Source organism: Ambystoma mexicanum, chromosome 4p, assembly GCF_040938575.1.
Source record: "Ambystoma mexicanum isolate Mex_15411 chromosome 4p, UKY_AmexF1_1, whole genome shotgun sequence".
In the NCBI taxonomy this organism is placed as follows: domain Eukaryota; kingdom Metazoa; phylum Chordata; class Amphibia; order Caudata; family Ambystomatidae; genus Ambystoma; species Ambystoma mexicanum.
In genome coordinates this window covers 708,246,591-708,261,608 of record NC_090927.1, presented here as the reverse complement: position 1 = coordinate 708,261,608, position 15,018 = coordinate 708,246,591, and positions in this window count along the sequence as shown.

Sequence of the window (15,018 nt, the reverse complement as noted above, 5' to 3'; positions counted from 1 at the left end):
CTGCACCCATGTGGCACTACGTCCCCCCAGGGCATCTGAGCACTTCTATAGGAATCGCAAGTACTGGCATTCCATCAACGTGCAGGTAGTATGTAATGCCAAGGGAATCATCACCTCAGTATATGCCAACTATCCAGGGTCCACCCACGACAGCTTCATTTACCGAATGTCTACCCTAAGACGGGACCTAGAAGCTGGGCGGCATGGCGATACATGGCTGCTTGGTGAGTATGAATGCCACTGCACATGCATGCATGTCAGATGCAGAGTTAGGTCACTACCCCACTAATGATACCCATCACCTCCTCACCAGGGGACAGTGCCTACCCTCTGAGCACCCACATGATGAAGCTAATTCGGAACCCCATCACGCCTCCCGAGATAAAATACAACACAGCCCATATTGCAACCCGGGGCATAGTGGAGCGCACATTCGGAGTGCTCAAGTCACGCTTTCGCTCCCTTGACCGTTCTGGCGGGCAGCTGTTATATGCGCCCCCCAGTAGTGTGCAGGATCATAGTGGCAGCATGTGCCCTGCACAATGTTGCAACACGCCGGGGCCTGGCTGTGGACATGGTGGTGCCCCCACATCCCCAACCACATGCACGCCCGCTGCGCATGGGAGGGGAAAGGGCACGGGGTGAGGCAGCCCGTATGCAGCTGGTGGCTAATTACTTCACCTAGAAATCACACCCCTGTGGAGTGCACACAGTCCTGGCACATACCATCTGATAAGCAATGATGACTCGACCTGACAATTATGACAAACAAAGGGACAGTCAACTGTCAGAACCATAGCAGCCTGAGATTGTTCATGTGGAAGTGCCACAATGTGTGCATCCCTACCTACACAAACACCACCAATGCAGTGTCATCAAAAGACACACTTCCATGCAGCAGAAATGAATACCCACTTGCAAAATACTACATGAGAACAGTGCCATGTCACCCAACCCCTCGCCGGCACGGCCACACAACACACCATGGCATGTCATGCAATGTGAGAGCAAACAAATGAATGCCCACAACATGCCCCAAGTGTCACCAACTACAGTGTCCCTAATGGAAACTGGCCACACATGAAATGTTCACAGTAATGCAGGACCAACAACACACATTACCAAATACTTACCAAGAATACCAATCACCTACACAACCTCCAACCTACCATAAACATGACAGTACAGACTTAAAAAATTGGTAGCCTCACTACCTGATAATGCCAGCACTTCGAACACTTCCAAGTATACAGTGTTAGCGCCACGCAAGAGTGTAGGTGCACTGCTTACAACATGGACTCCAGTTCCAAAGTAGACCGCCTTGTGAAGACATGAGAATTGGACCTGCAAATTAGGAGGATGAGATGGATGCAGAGGCACATATCAATACACCATGCAGTGTACAATACAACAACAATATGCACTAGGAATGTATACAAAGTATTGACTCCAGACTGCCCACACATCAAATGGGAGTCCAACGTCACCGTGTACGTCAATGTCACTTGGGCACACCCTTTGCAAGCCAATGGAAACAGGAAGCAGGAGGGGTGTGTGTCACACAAACCCAAGCATCTGACCCAAATTCAGGACAAGCCTGCATGTGCCCAGCCACAATACAGCGTATGCCCACGGGAGCCACACAAGGCAACACACTGTCCAAAAAATCAAAAATGTAAAAAGTAAAATAAATAAAAAAATAAATCAAAAATGGCCATTAATGGGCCCGGGGGGTGGGGGGGGGGGGGTGGATTCCAAAGGCCACCCAGGAGGTCCGAGGACATGGTGCACACCAAAACCCACCTGTGTGGATCTTGCAAAAAAAAACACCTCCATGGGCTCATGGCCTGCACGGCTACCCTATTGTGAGAGAATCACTGCTGTCGCTCCCCCCAGACTCTGCAGCTGCCTCAGGAGGTGGTGGCACTATGGGAGGCAGCCCACGCAAAGCCCTAGTCTGGTCCTCCATGGCAGCAAGCATGCGGGTCTGGAAGGTCTGGTTCTGGAGGATAATCGTGCAGAGGTCCCCATGCAATAACTCACGGGATGACCGGACCTCCTCACGAGTTGCCTGCATCTCAGCTGAGAGCGTACGTGTGAGACGCTCCAGCTGCTGTTCTGTCCTTGTGTTTGTTAAAGCCTCAAGCTCAACAAAAGTCGTCCTGAGGTGACGGAGTTCCACCCTCAGGGCTTCCCTGTGGCCCTGGGACTCTATGGAAATGGCTTCCCGCAGAGTCGCCAGTGCTGCCCGCCTGTCCCTGTCGGACGCCAACATGTCCTCCCTGTGTGACTGGCAGATGGAGTCTGTTGCCTGCTGTAGTTGCTCCATCAGCCTTTCTGGGGGGACAATGGAAGTGGCCACCCTATCCATGGCCTGAGCCATCATCTCTGATGATGCTGCCTGTTGCGTTGCCATACCGTATATGGATTGCTCCCATGCGGTTTTGCCAGGTGGCGTACGGCCACCACGTTGGCGGGCACCACACCTGTCTGGGGCAAGGCGAACTGCGCCTTGCTGTGCCGGCACTGCCTGAGGTTGCAGGACTGCATTCCCCTTCTGATCTGCTGGCCCAGGAACAGGATCAGATGTTGCGGAGTGTGACCCTGCATCCGTAACCACCAAAGGCGTACCTGCCAACACTGACATCCCCATTGAGGGTTCTACCCCTGGTGCAGGTGGGTCGGACAGAACAGAATCCCTCCCAGGAACACTCACCTGCGACGCCACATAGGTCTCATCATCCGAATCGACACCCGACTACAGCTCGGGGGAGGTGCACCCAGAGGCACCCCTTGAGAGCACAACCTGCAGCAGTTGTGGGTTCTCACCCACCACCACACCACGTCCCTCACTGGTGGTCGGTCGGCCCCGAGACCCCTCCTGGGTCTTCACCATCTCCACAACCCCAGCATTAACAAGTGCATCATCCCCTGCAAAGACATAAAAGAAAAGAAATGGAAACAGGCATTAGCACTATGGCACACAATTAGGGCTGAGAAGCTACAGAACTGTAACGCTCACCTGATTCCCGCAGAGGCGCCGGTCTTGACTGGGCGAATACCGTATCTTCAAAGGTGATGTGTAACACACGGTTGGCTCTTTGGGCTGGACCTCTGTGCACTGTATGTCTGACTCGAAGAGTAAGATGTCTGCAGATAAAAAATATGGGATTAATGAACTGGGGTTATTGGGTGTCTCTCTCTTCTTCCCTTTCTCTTCTCCTGTAGAACCCCAAAGGTTAACGCTCTCACCTTAGGTAAGTGAACGCCGAGCTCTCCATCTGCCTCGGGGCAGGGTGCCGTAACCAGTTTCTTCGCTGGATAAGGGCGCAGGCCTCTTGACCTCAGAGGACTGCTGTCCGTTGTTTACTGCACGAACGGTAAGTTCCGAGTATTTCAAATGTCTTTAAATGTCTTTTGTAATGATGTCTCTTGTTTTGCAGGGTTCCGGCGATGGCGGATGACGGGCTGAAGTGAGATGAGGATGGAACCCGTGTGAGGAATAGAAGCGCCTGGAAGCACGTAAGTAAGCGCTTGTTGCTTACTTCACGATGCGCACTAATTGTCCTTTTATCTTGCAGGTACAAGTTCGGAGCTGCTGAAGGGTGCCGGAATACCCACTGGGTTCGGCGTGGGAAGCAGTAATGGCACGTGAGTAATAAAGTTACCCAATGTCTTTAAACGCACCTTCTTTTGTCTTTCAGATGCGGGATGCAGCGCCGAAGGCCTCCGGAGCGTGCGAAGAGTTGGTAAGCTTTTGTCTTTCAGATGCCGGAATGCAGTGCGAAGACCTCCGGAACACGCGAAGAGTAGGTAAGCCTTTGCCTTTCAGATGCCGGAATGCAGCGCGAGGCGTTGGTGACAGCCGATGGACCAGGTAAGAGATGCGCTGTCACTGAAGACCGTAGTGCTAACCTGTTCTTTCTTGTCTTTATAGGTGTTGCTGAAGACTGGATTCAGGATGGTAAGCCTTTTTCCCTTAGGCCCAGGATCAGATGCAGAAGACACGATGAGCGTTCTGCTGCTGAGGATGCAGAATAACGCAAAGCAAGATTCATCCATCGGGTGTGGTTTAAATAGCCTCCTGTAGTGCTTAGGTGTCTCCTTCCACAGCCTCGCCTAGGTAAGAAAAGAGTTCCTGCTTTCCAGAAGAGTTCCAGTGTTCTGAACCTAGGGAGTGGCTCCTGCCCCACCCAACAGGAAAAGTAGTCCCAAACAGAAGAGGATCAGAGGCTCAACTGGCAGGTAACTAAGCAGCATGGTCTGCTGCAGATAAGTCCACCCAAGCATTATGAGCCCGGCGCTTCCAGCGCTGGGACTGGGCATATTTATGAGCCTGGTGCCACTGGCGCCAGGACAGGGTCCAAAAGGTCCCAATTGGGACTGGTTGGCACTCGGAACCTGAGTTATGGGTCTGCTTCCAAGGGAGTTGGGTGAGTCCTGACCTTGTGGAAGCAGAGATCATGACAAGAACCAGCACTTGATTGACACATGTCCCACCTGACTAAAACCCTCTCATGCATGCACCGTCACTGCGTATGAAGGGGAGGCAAATGGCACACATTGATGACACCAAGATGGAAGATCAACACATTTGCTGCATGCTGCCTAGCAGTGGCATCACACATTGGCCTGTGATTGGCAGGTCAAATACACATGCCATCACACAGATGGCATGTACCCTAGCCATAAGGTGAAGAGGGAGAGGAGGGCACCAATTGTTCATTCAGTCTAGTTTGCTCATGAAATTGCTTTTTTAATTGAAATAGTTCAAATGTTTAACCTGGAGCTGCCAGTCCAAAATGGTCCTATAGCACAGGGACATGTCTAAACAAATGATATCCAGGAAACAAAGTCAGTCCACTGTACCAAAGCCATGTCAGACATGTGACAATAGGACTGAGAAATGCCTGGTAAAAGTGGTGGAATGCAAACAATCTGCCTGAATAAACAGAGAAAAATAAGCAACAATGTTGTGGCAAGATGACACTTCAAGGGCAACTGGCGTGGTGTTGGGCTAGATGTCTACTGTTGGCAGAAGGGATACTGCTATGCCCAAATGCTGGTGCGCAGAATGTATTGGATGAGGCACATGGGTGACCCAAACCATTCAGGCACACACACCCTCACCTGGCACCCAAACAGAAGCCCTCACACACACACCATGCACATGGATGACACACACATGCATGTGCACTCACCGGACAATGCCTCGTTATCTGCCAGTTCTCCCACGCCTTGGATCTGTTCCTCCATGATGTCGGTCCCAGCAACATGCTCATGTGGAGTGAGTTCTATGTCCTCTGCTGGAGACCCACCTCCAGTCACTAGAGTAGCGGCATGACTTGAGGCCAGCTTATTATTTGCCCTGCGCTTCAGGTCATTCCAGTGCTTGTAGCATTCAGTAGCTGTGCGCCTCACGATTCCAAGGGCACTTATGATGTCCGCGATGGTCTGCCAGTGTGCCAGACGTTGTGCAGGTGTGGTCTTGGATCCTGCAATAATCACAATTTCGCGGTCATGTGCGGACACATACTCTACAAGTGCATTCAGTTCGGCCTCATTGAAGCTGGGCTTCCTTGACGGGCCGGACTGTGTAGCCGTGTCTGGGGCATCAGCCTCTACTGGATGAGCACTCTTCCTCTTGGAAGGTGGTGGGGATCCCGAGTGTCCTACGCCGCTCTGGACACTAGGGGCAGGAGCCCCGGTGGACTCTGTACTAGGAGTGTGGGATTGCACACTCAGCATGGGAGTTGGTGCAGGCATTAGCTCAAGTGTGATGGTGTCAGGGGGAATGTCAGCAGGATGGACTTGGACCGACACTGTCCTGGCTGGGTGTGTGTGAGGTGGGGTGGATGGAGCCGCAGCTGCCCCTGCAGCCTCCCCACCCTGCCTAATCAGGGCAGCAGATGACCTAGCTGCCCCTGATCCACATGGCCTGATGACACCAACGTGCACCGGCGCACGGGGCTTAGACCTGCTGACCTGGAAGTCAGCCATGGAGTCACCCTGTGCCAGGTCTGGTGCCACAGTGGGCTGGTCCAACAAGGACTGAGCATGGATGGTGTCAGCCACATTACTCTCAACCGGGGGGGGGGGCATGGGTGTCCCTGACTGGTCCTCCACACATGGGGGGCTAGGGGCACCCTGCAAGTCACGGCCACGTCCCCTACCGGATGCACCACGGCCACCACTTGGGGCTCAGCCACCTTTGCCACCCTTACGGCTTTTTCGCCTCCCAGCCATGGCACTGATGTTATTGTGCGTATGGGAGTCGCTGTGAACTATTGTCCTGGGCAATTGGGGGTCAAAGGGATTGGGGTTGGGTACCAGATGGTAATCGTACCCTCGTGCTCTAGCAAGGCTGTATGTCACCGCTGGGGAAAGATGACGGGTCACGCAACGCACAAGCACCCCAAAAAAGGGAAGTAAGGTGCACGCAACCCCTCCTAGACCACGTGTGAGGAAAAATAAACCTGCACTACGCTGTGGCACCCAGAAACACAAGAATGAACGTATGCGTGTCACACGCAGCCTAGAATGACCTCTGAAGGGGTACGCGACACACGAGGCAAGCACAGATGTTAAATACGTGCGCGACTCACCATCTGCCAGGAAAAAAAGCGTGAAAAAGACGCGCGTGTGCGCATTGGCAACACCCCCGCCAAAAGAAGAATTGTACGCTGTCTGAGGAGACAGGACAACAGTAGAGGGGAACGCTGTTTGAGGAAACAGGCCCAGGAAAAAGAGGAAAAGAGAAAAAGCTGTCAGAGGTAACAGGGAGTACGAACTTGAAACGCCGTGAAGTAAATCGCGTGTGAACCGACAAGAAGTACAGATTTCACCCACTCGCTCTCCACGAAAAGCACATACAAGGAAATGGTGTTCTACACGTACCTTTTATACACACGTCACAGACGCGCATACGCGCTGAGGCCATTTCCACCAATTACACGCTTTGACACTCGGACGTGTATTTTTTTTTTTACACGCGCCATTCTCAACGGCCATGTGCGTGACGTCATAGACGCGCCTGGGGGCCTTTGGGCCAATGAATTAACGTACGTGTGCTGATGCGCTGATGCGCTTACACGCTAAGGGCCTTTCCTCGAATTACACGCAGACGTGCTGGATTTTCACGTGCCAAATCACTCCGTATCAAGCTGGCCACGCTAAGCACAAGGAAGACCACGCTCCTGCCCAGAAGGCCAAATTACTGCCCCCTAGAGCCCCGAGCATGCTCCCACCTGCCATCTTCTGCTGCCTGACTGCCTGCTGCCCACGTGCCCTGCCATTTGCTGCCTGCACATCAGCCAGGGGTGCTGTTGCTGTGACCACCCCTGCTGGAACCGAAGACTCCCGACTGGGATACCATTGCTCCACAGCCCAGCCCCAGGACCCAGTTGCCCACCCACTCCTGCCTCTGGGGTTGCCATGTCGGGCACTGCAACATCTGGCACCAGTGGCAACCCCCGGCCAGAGAGGCAGAGGGGCACCAGCTTCACTGCCACCGAAGTTGGTGTCCTGGTGGAGCATGTCCTGGGGCAGTATGATGCCCTCTTTGGAAGGTTGCGCGCCGACAAGGAAGGACGGACTCAGATCTGGACGGACATCGTGACTGCCATCAACGCGGAGGGGGTGGCAGTCCGACTATTCCATCATGTGAAGAAGCGCTGGGAGGACTTCAGGTCCAGGACCCTCAAGAAGGCCCGGCGCCTCCTGAAAGCAGCAGATGCTAAGGGGCGCCGGGGCCACTTGTCGGAAGATCAGATGAGGGTCCTGGAACGCATATCCCCAGTGCTCCACGTCCAGGTCCTTGAGAGGCAGACCCGTCTGGAGTCGAGCGGTAAGTGTACATGCATACTGATTGTAAGCTGTGCGTGTGGTGGTGTGGCAGGAGTGTGCAGGTTGCACATGTGGTTTTATGTGGCCAAGTAGGGGGGGGGGTTACAGGGCCGTGAGGCTGACACATGGGAGGGCTCTCATGTGTGACACATGGATGGTGCTTGTGTGTGTAGGCTTGCATGGCAAAGGATGTGGAAGAATGATTGGCAGGTGTGACATGAATGCCGATCTGAACACTGCGACAGTTGGCGGAGGTGTACACATGCATGCAAGTGTGGTGGTGTGTGTGCATGTGTAGTGCACTCCCTGTGTCGCATGTGATGTCTGGCTCACCTTTGCCTGCTCATGCTGTTATATGTGTATGGATGGTGCTGGCTGTTGCGATATGGCTGTGGTATAGCTCATGTGTGCAAGTTGAAATGACATGTGTGTTGGGGATTGTGATGCCATGTCTGAGGTTTGCCAATGCCACTCATGTACAAATGTCATGTGTGTATGTGTCCATTGTACAGTGCCCTGATGCCTGTGTTTTATTTCTCCCTGTCTGCAGCGTCAACTGATGAAGAGGGCGGAGAAGGTGCTGTGGAGCAGAGCGGCAGGGGTCGCACCACCAGCCGGAGACGCAAGGCCCGGCTCCCCTCCCAGGTTGTGATCTCGTCGGGGAGTGAGGAGTCCGGTGCCGTGTCCGAGGCCGTAGCTGCCGAGGGGCGGTCCAGGAGGCGGAGTTTGGAGTTGGACTCCTCGGCAGCAGAAGGGGCAGCTGGGACCCCACAAGGCCCAACGGAGGAAGATGGCACGGAGTCATCCAGGTTGGTGGGGGGTTTGGTGGAGGAGGAGGCCATGCAAGCAACAGAGGCAGGGTCTGGAGGTGGGGATTCCACTGGTGCTAGTGGTGCAGTGCAGGACCAGGGACAGGTGGCAGCACAGGCCACCGCGGAGGTGCCTGTGTGCAATCCTGTCCCTGCTCCTGTCACTGCATCATCTTGCACCAGCAGGGATGCCTACCTCCAGACCCGTTCTCAGGGAGGGGATTGGCTTACACCAACTGGCCTTCCTCTCCCTGCGGATGTGGCTATCCTGCAACAGGTTGAGCCTGTCCAGGGTGGGGTGGCGTTGCGTCAACGGGCCATGCGAGCTGACCTGCAGTCTTTCCATGATGAGACTGCATGTCTTCTCGCATGGCTCGTTGACCGCGTTGACCCACTGGGACAGCTCACCATGGCCGGATTCCTCCGTTTCCTGGACCTTGTTCCGACCCCCCCCTCAACGGAACCCCATATGCCCCAGTTGTCCTCCATGCCATCTTCCCACACATGTATCACCTGGGTGCCCTGTGGAGCTGCCTCTGACCGTGCGGCCAGGCTGGTGGACAACAGATCCCTGCCACAGTCGGGAGTCGGACGTCCAGCAGGGGTGGCCACATCAACAACTGCACCCCAGCTGGAGGAGGATGTGCAGGCACCATCGGACAGGGCACATGGACAGCAGCAGCAGCAGGAGGAGGCTGTAGGTGGGAGCCACAATGGCTTGGGGCCTTCGACATCGGAGGGGCAGGCATCGGCCGGAGGGCAGGAGGACCCAGGACGGAAGTGTCTTCCGTGTGGCAGCGGTTGGGCCAGCAGATGGGTGCGGAGCGGCGGCGGGCGGAAGAGGTGCGGCTCACGATGGTCAGGGCGGAGAACTCCATGCGGAGGGCCCTGAGGCGGGCCAAGTGCCTCGAGGGAATACGCAGGGAGTTGGAGGAGGACATGTCGGCGTCCCTGCGGACCCTCAGGGCCATGGAACAGGACCGCCTCCGGGACATCGAACAGGAGTTTGATGATGCCCTGGCCCGGGACACCACGGAGTGAGCCGCTGGACTAGCCCGCCGCCTTTGTATATAGTTAATTAGTGTTAGGTTTTATTTCTTTTTTTTAATTTGGGGCGCTTGGACTATGCCCCACTTTTTTGTATATAGTTATTAGTTAGGTCGGTTTTATTGTAGGTTTCATTTACATCGTTGGGATCATGGACCATGGATTTGCTCTTTGTACATAGTTTGACAGTGGATTTGTGGCCTTCATCTTTTATTATTTTTTTCACCATGGAGCAATGGATTTTCACTTTACTTTCCCTTTGGATTTGCTTTGTTGGACAGTGACTTTGGACACAATTTCTTTACGGTTATTTTGGAGTCCCATTTTTGTTATTTATTATTTTTGTGGACATGCTGCATTTTGATATTTGTTGCCATTGTTTGTTTAGATTTCATTCACTTCATTTACACTGTAATACATTTTTGTTTCTTACTTCAATGTGTGGACTTCTCTCATTGGTTTCATGCCTGTCAGAATGTGGCAGTCCGACTATTCCATCATGTGAAGAAGCGCTGGGAGGACTTCAGGTCCAGGACCCTCAAGAAGGCCCGGCGCCTCCTGAAAGCAGCAGATGCTAAGGGGCGCCGGGGCCACTTGTCGGAAGATCAGATGAGGGTCCTGGAACGCATATCCCCAGTGCTCCACGTCCAGGTCCTTGAGAGGCAGACCCGTCTGGAGTCGAGCGGTAAGTGTACATGCATACTGATTGTAAGCTGTGCGTGTGGTGGTGTGGCAGGAGTGTGCAGGTTGCACATGTGGTTTTATGTGGCCAAGTAGGGGGGGGGGGGTTACAGGGCCGTGAGGCTGACACATGGGAGGGCTCTCATGTGTGACACATGGATGGTGCTTGTGTGTGTAGGCTTGCATGGCAAAGGATGTGGAAGAATGATTGGCAGGTGTGACATGAATGCCGATCTGAACACTGCGACAGTTGGCGGAGGTGTACACATGCATGCAAGTGTGGTGGTGTGTGTGCATGTGTAGTGCACTCCCTGTGTCGCATGTGATGTCTGGCTCACCTTTGCCTGCTCATGCTGTTATATGTGTATGGATGGTGCTGGCTGTTGCGATATGGCTGTGGTATAGCTCATGTGTGCAAGTTGAAATGACATGTGTGTTGGGGATTGTGATGCCATGTCTGAGGTTTGCCAATGCCACTCATGTACAAATGTCATGTGTGTATGTGTCCATTGTACAGTGCCCTGATGCCTGTGTTTTATTTCTCCCTGTCTGCAGCGTCAACTGATGAAGAGGGCGGAGAAGGTGCTGTGGAGCAGAGCGGCAGGGGTCGCACCACCAGCCGGAGACGCAAGGCCCGGCTCCCCTCCCAGGTTGTGATCTCGTCGGGGAGTGAGGAGTCCGGTGCCGTGTCCGAGGCCGTAGCTGCCGAGGGGCGGTCCAGGAGGCGGAGTTTGGAGTTGGACTCCTCGGCAGCAGAAGGGGCAGCTGGGACCCCACAAGGCCCAACGGAGGAAGATGGCACGGAGTCATCCAGGTTGGTGGGGGGTTTGGTGGAGGAGGAGGCCATGCAAGCAACAGAGGCAGGGTCTGGAGGTGGGGATTCCACTGGTGCTAGTGGTGCAGTGCAGGACCAGGGACAGGTGGCAGCACAGGCCACCACGGAGGTGCCTGTGTGCAATCCTGTCCCTGCTCCTGTCACTGCATCATCTTGCACCAGCAGGGATGCCTACCTCCAGACCCGTTCCCAGGGAGGGGATTGGCTTACACCAACTGGCCTTCCTCTCCCTGCGGATGTGGCTATCCTGCAACAGGTTGAGCCTGTCCAGGGTGGGGTGGCGTTGCGTCAACGGGCCATGCGAGCTGACCTGCAGTCTTTCCATGATGAGACTGCATGTCTTCTCGCATGGCTCGTTGACCGCGTTGACCCACTGGGACAGCTCACCATGGCCGGATTCCTCCGTTTCCTGGACCTTGTTCCGACCCCCTCCTCAACAGAACCCCATATGCCCCAGTTGTCCTCCATACCATCTTCCCACACTAGTATCACCTGGGTGCCCTGTGGAGCTGCCTCTGACCGTGCGGCCAGGCTGGTGGACAACAGATCCCTGCCACAGTCGGGAGTCGGACGTCCAGCAGGGGTGGCCACATCAACAACTGCACCCCAGCTGGAGGAGGATGTGCAGGCACCATCGGACAGGGCACATGGACAGCAGCAGCAGCAGGAGGAGGCTGTAGGTGGGAGCCACAATGGCTTGGGGCCTTCGACATCGGAGGGGCAGGCATCGGCCGGAGGGCAGGAGGACCCAGGACGGAAGTGTCTTCCGTGTGGCAGCGGTTGGGCCAGCAGATGGGTGCGGAGCGGCGGCGGGCGGAAGAGGTGCGGCTCACGATGGTCAGGGCGGAGAACTCCATGCGGAGGGCCCTGAGGCGGGCCGAGTGCCTCGAGGGAATACGCAGGGAGTTGGAGGAGGACATGTCGGCGTCCCTGCGGACCCTCAGGGCCATGGAACAGGACCGCCTCCGGGACATCGAACAGGAGTTTGATGATGCCCTGGCCCGGGACACCACGGAGTGAGCCGCTGGACTAGCCCGCCGCCTTTGTATATAGTTAATTAGTGTTAGGTTTTATTTCTTTTTTTTAATTTGGGGCGCTTGGACTATGCCCCACTTTTTTGTATATAGTTATTAGTTAGGTAGGTTTTATTGTAGGTTTCATTTACATCGTTGGGATCATGGACCATGGATTTGCTCTTTGTACATAGTTTGACAGTGGATTTGTGGCCTTCATCTTTTATTATTTTTTTCACCATGGAGCAATGGATTTTCACTTTACTTTCCCTTTGGATTTGCTTTGTTGGACAGTGACTTTGGACACAATTTCTTTACGGTTATTTTGGAGTCCCATTTTTGTTATTTATTATTTTTGTGGACATGCTGCATTTTGATATTTGTTGCCATTGTTTGTTTAGATTTCATTCACTTCATTTACACTGTAATACATTTTTGTTTCTTACTTCAATGTGTGGATTTCTCTCATTGGTTTCATGCCTGTCAGAATGTGGGTTTTCACAGTTATGTGTTGCCATTGTGTGGGTCTGACGGACTTGTACTCATGCCCATACTGCTTATTTGTTATCTATCATGTAATGGGTATTTCCATTTTGAATGGATGTAAAGCTTGGTTGGGTGTTTGGACTGGGGTGGCGTGGAGTGGGATTTGGGTGGGCATAGGAGCCTGGGATCTGGATTGTGATGACATGGTGGCTGGGGGACATGTGTGGGGGCCTGCTGGCAGGTGCCCCGCACTGCTGGGGGGTGGGGGTGCTGGGAGACATGAGTTGGACATGAGTGGGGGCCTGGTGGAGGGTGCCCCTGACTGCTGGTGGGTGAGGGTGCAGGGGGACATGAGTAGGGGCCTGGTGGAGGGTGCCCCTGGCTGCTGGGGGGTGGGGGTGCAGGGGGATATGAGTGGGGGCCTGGTGGAGGGTGCCCTGCACTTCTGGGGGGTGGGGGTGCTGGGAGACATGAGTTGGACATGAGTGGGGGCCTGGTGGAGGGTGCACCACAGTGCTGGGGGTGGGGGTGCAGGGGGACATGAGTGGGTGCCTGGTGGAGGGTGCCCCTGACTACTGGGGGGTGGGGGTGCTGTTGGACATGAGTGGGGGCCTGGTGGAGGGTGCCCCTGACTGCTGGGGGGTGGGGGTGCAGGGGGACATGAGTGGGGGTCTGGTGGAGGGTGCCCTGCACTGCTGGCGGTGCTGGGAGACATGAGTTGGACATGAGTGGGGGCCTGGTGAAGGGTGCACCACAGTGCTGGGGGGTGGGGGTGCAGGGGGACATGAATGGGGGCCTGGTGGAGGGTGCCCCTGGCTGCTGGTGGGTGGGGGTGCAGGGTGACATGAGTGGGGGCCTGGTGGAGGGTGCCCCTGACTGCTGGTGGGTGGGGGTGCAGGGGGACATGCGTGGGGGCCTGGTGGAGGGTGCCCCTGGCTGCTGGGGGGTGGGGGTGCTGGGAGACATGAGTTGGACATGAGTGGGGGCCTGGTGGAGGTTGCACCACATTGCTGGGGGGTGGGGGTGCAGGGGGACATGAGTGGGGGCCTGGTGGAGGGTGCCCCTGGCTGCTGGTGGGTGGGGGTGCAGGGGGACATGAGTGGGGGCCTGATGGAGGGTGCCCTGCACTGCTGGGGGGTGGGGGTGCTGGGAGACATGAGTTAGACATGAGTGGGGGCCTGGTGGAGGGTGCACCACAGTGCTGGGGGGTGGGGGTGCAGGGGGACATGAGTGGGGGCCTGGTGGAGGGTGCCCCTGGCTGCTGGTGGGTTGGGGTGCAGGGGGACATGAGTGGGGGCCTGGTGGAGGGTGCCCCTGGCTGCTGGGGGTGCAGGGGGACATGAGTGGGGGCCTGGTGGAGGGTGCCCCTGGCTGCTGGGGGGTGGGGGTACAGGGGGACATGAGTGGGGGCCTGGTGGAGGGTGCCCTGCACTGCTGGGGGGTGGGGGTGCTGGGAGACATGAGTTGGACATGAGTGGGGGCCTGGTGGAGGGTGCACCACAGTGCTGGGGGGTGGGGGTGCAGGGGGACATGAGTGGGGGCCTGGTGGAGGGTGCCCTGCACTGCTGGGGGGTGGGGGTGCTGGGAGACATGAGTTGGACATGAGTGAGGGCCTGGTGGAGGGTGCACCACAGTGCCGGGGGGTGCGGGTGCAGGGGGACATGAGTGGGGGCCTGGTGGAGGGTGTTCCTGGCTGCTGGTGGGTGGGGGTGCAGGGGGACATGAGTGGGGGCCTGGTGGAGGGTGCCCCTGACTGCTGGTTGGTGGGGGTGCAGGGGGACATGAGTGGGGGCCTGGTGGAGGGTGCCCCTGGCTGCTGGTGGATAGGGGTGCAGGGGGACATGAATGGGGGCCTGGTGGAGGGTGCCCTGCACTGCTGGGGGGTGGGGGTGCTGGGAGACATGAGTTGGACATGAGTGGGGGCCTGGTGGAGGGTGCCCTTGACTGCTGGGGGGTGGGGGGTGCAGGGGGACATGCGTTGGTGGGCAGTAGTGCAAGGTGACATGTGGGTTGGCTGGGGGGCATGGGCATGGTGGATGGGCTGCCTGCGGGACATGTGCAGGGTAGTCCCCTGTGGTGTGGGCCGCCTGCAGGGGCCATGGAGGGTGTAGAGGGAACATCTGGGAGGACCCACATGGGCAATTCACGTGTAGTGCTCCCCGCGCACCCCTGGAATACACGTACCCTGATGGAATCGCGTGTTATACTTCCCGCGCACCCCTGAAATACACGTACCCTGCTGCTTTTGCGTGTGATACTTCCCGCGCACCCCTGGAATACAGGTACCTTGATGGAATTGCGT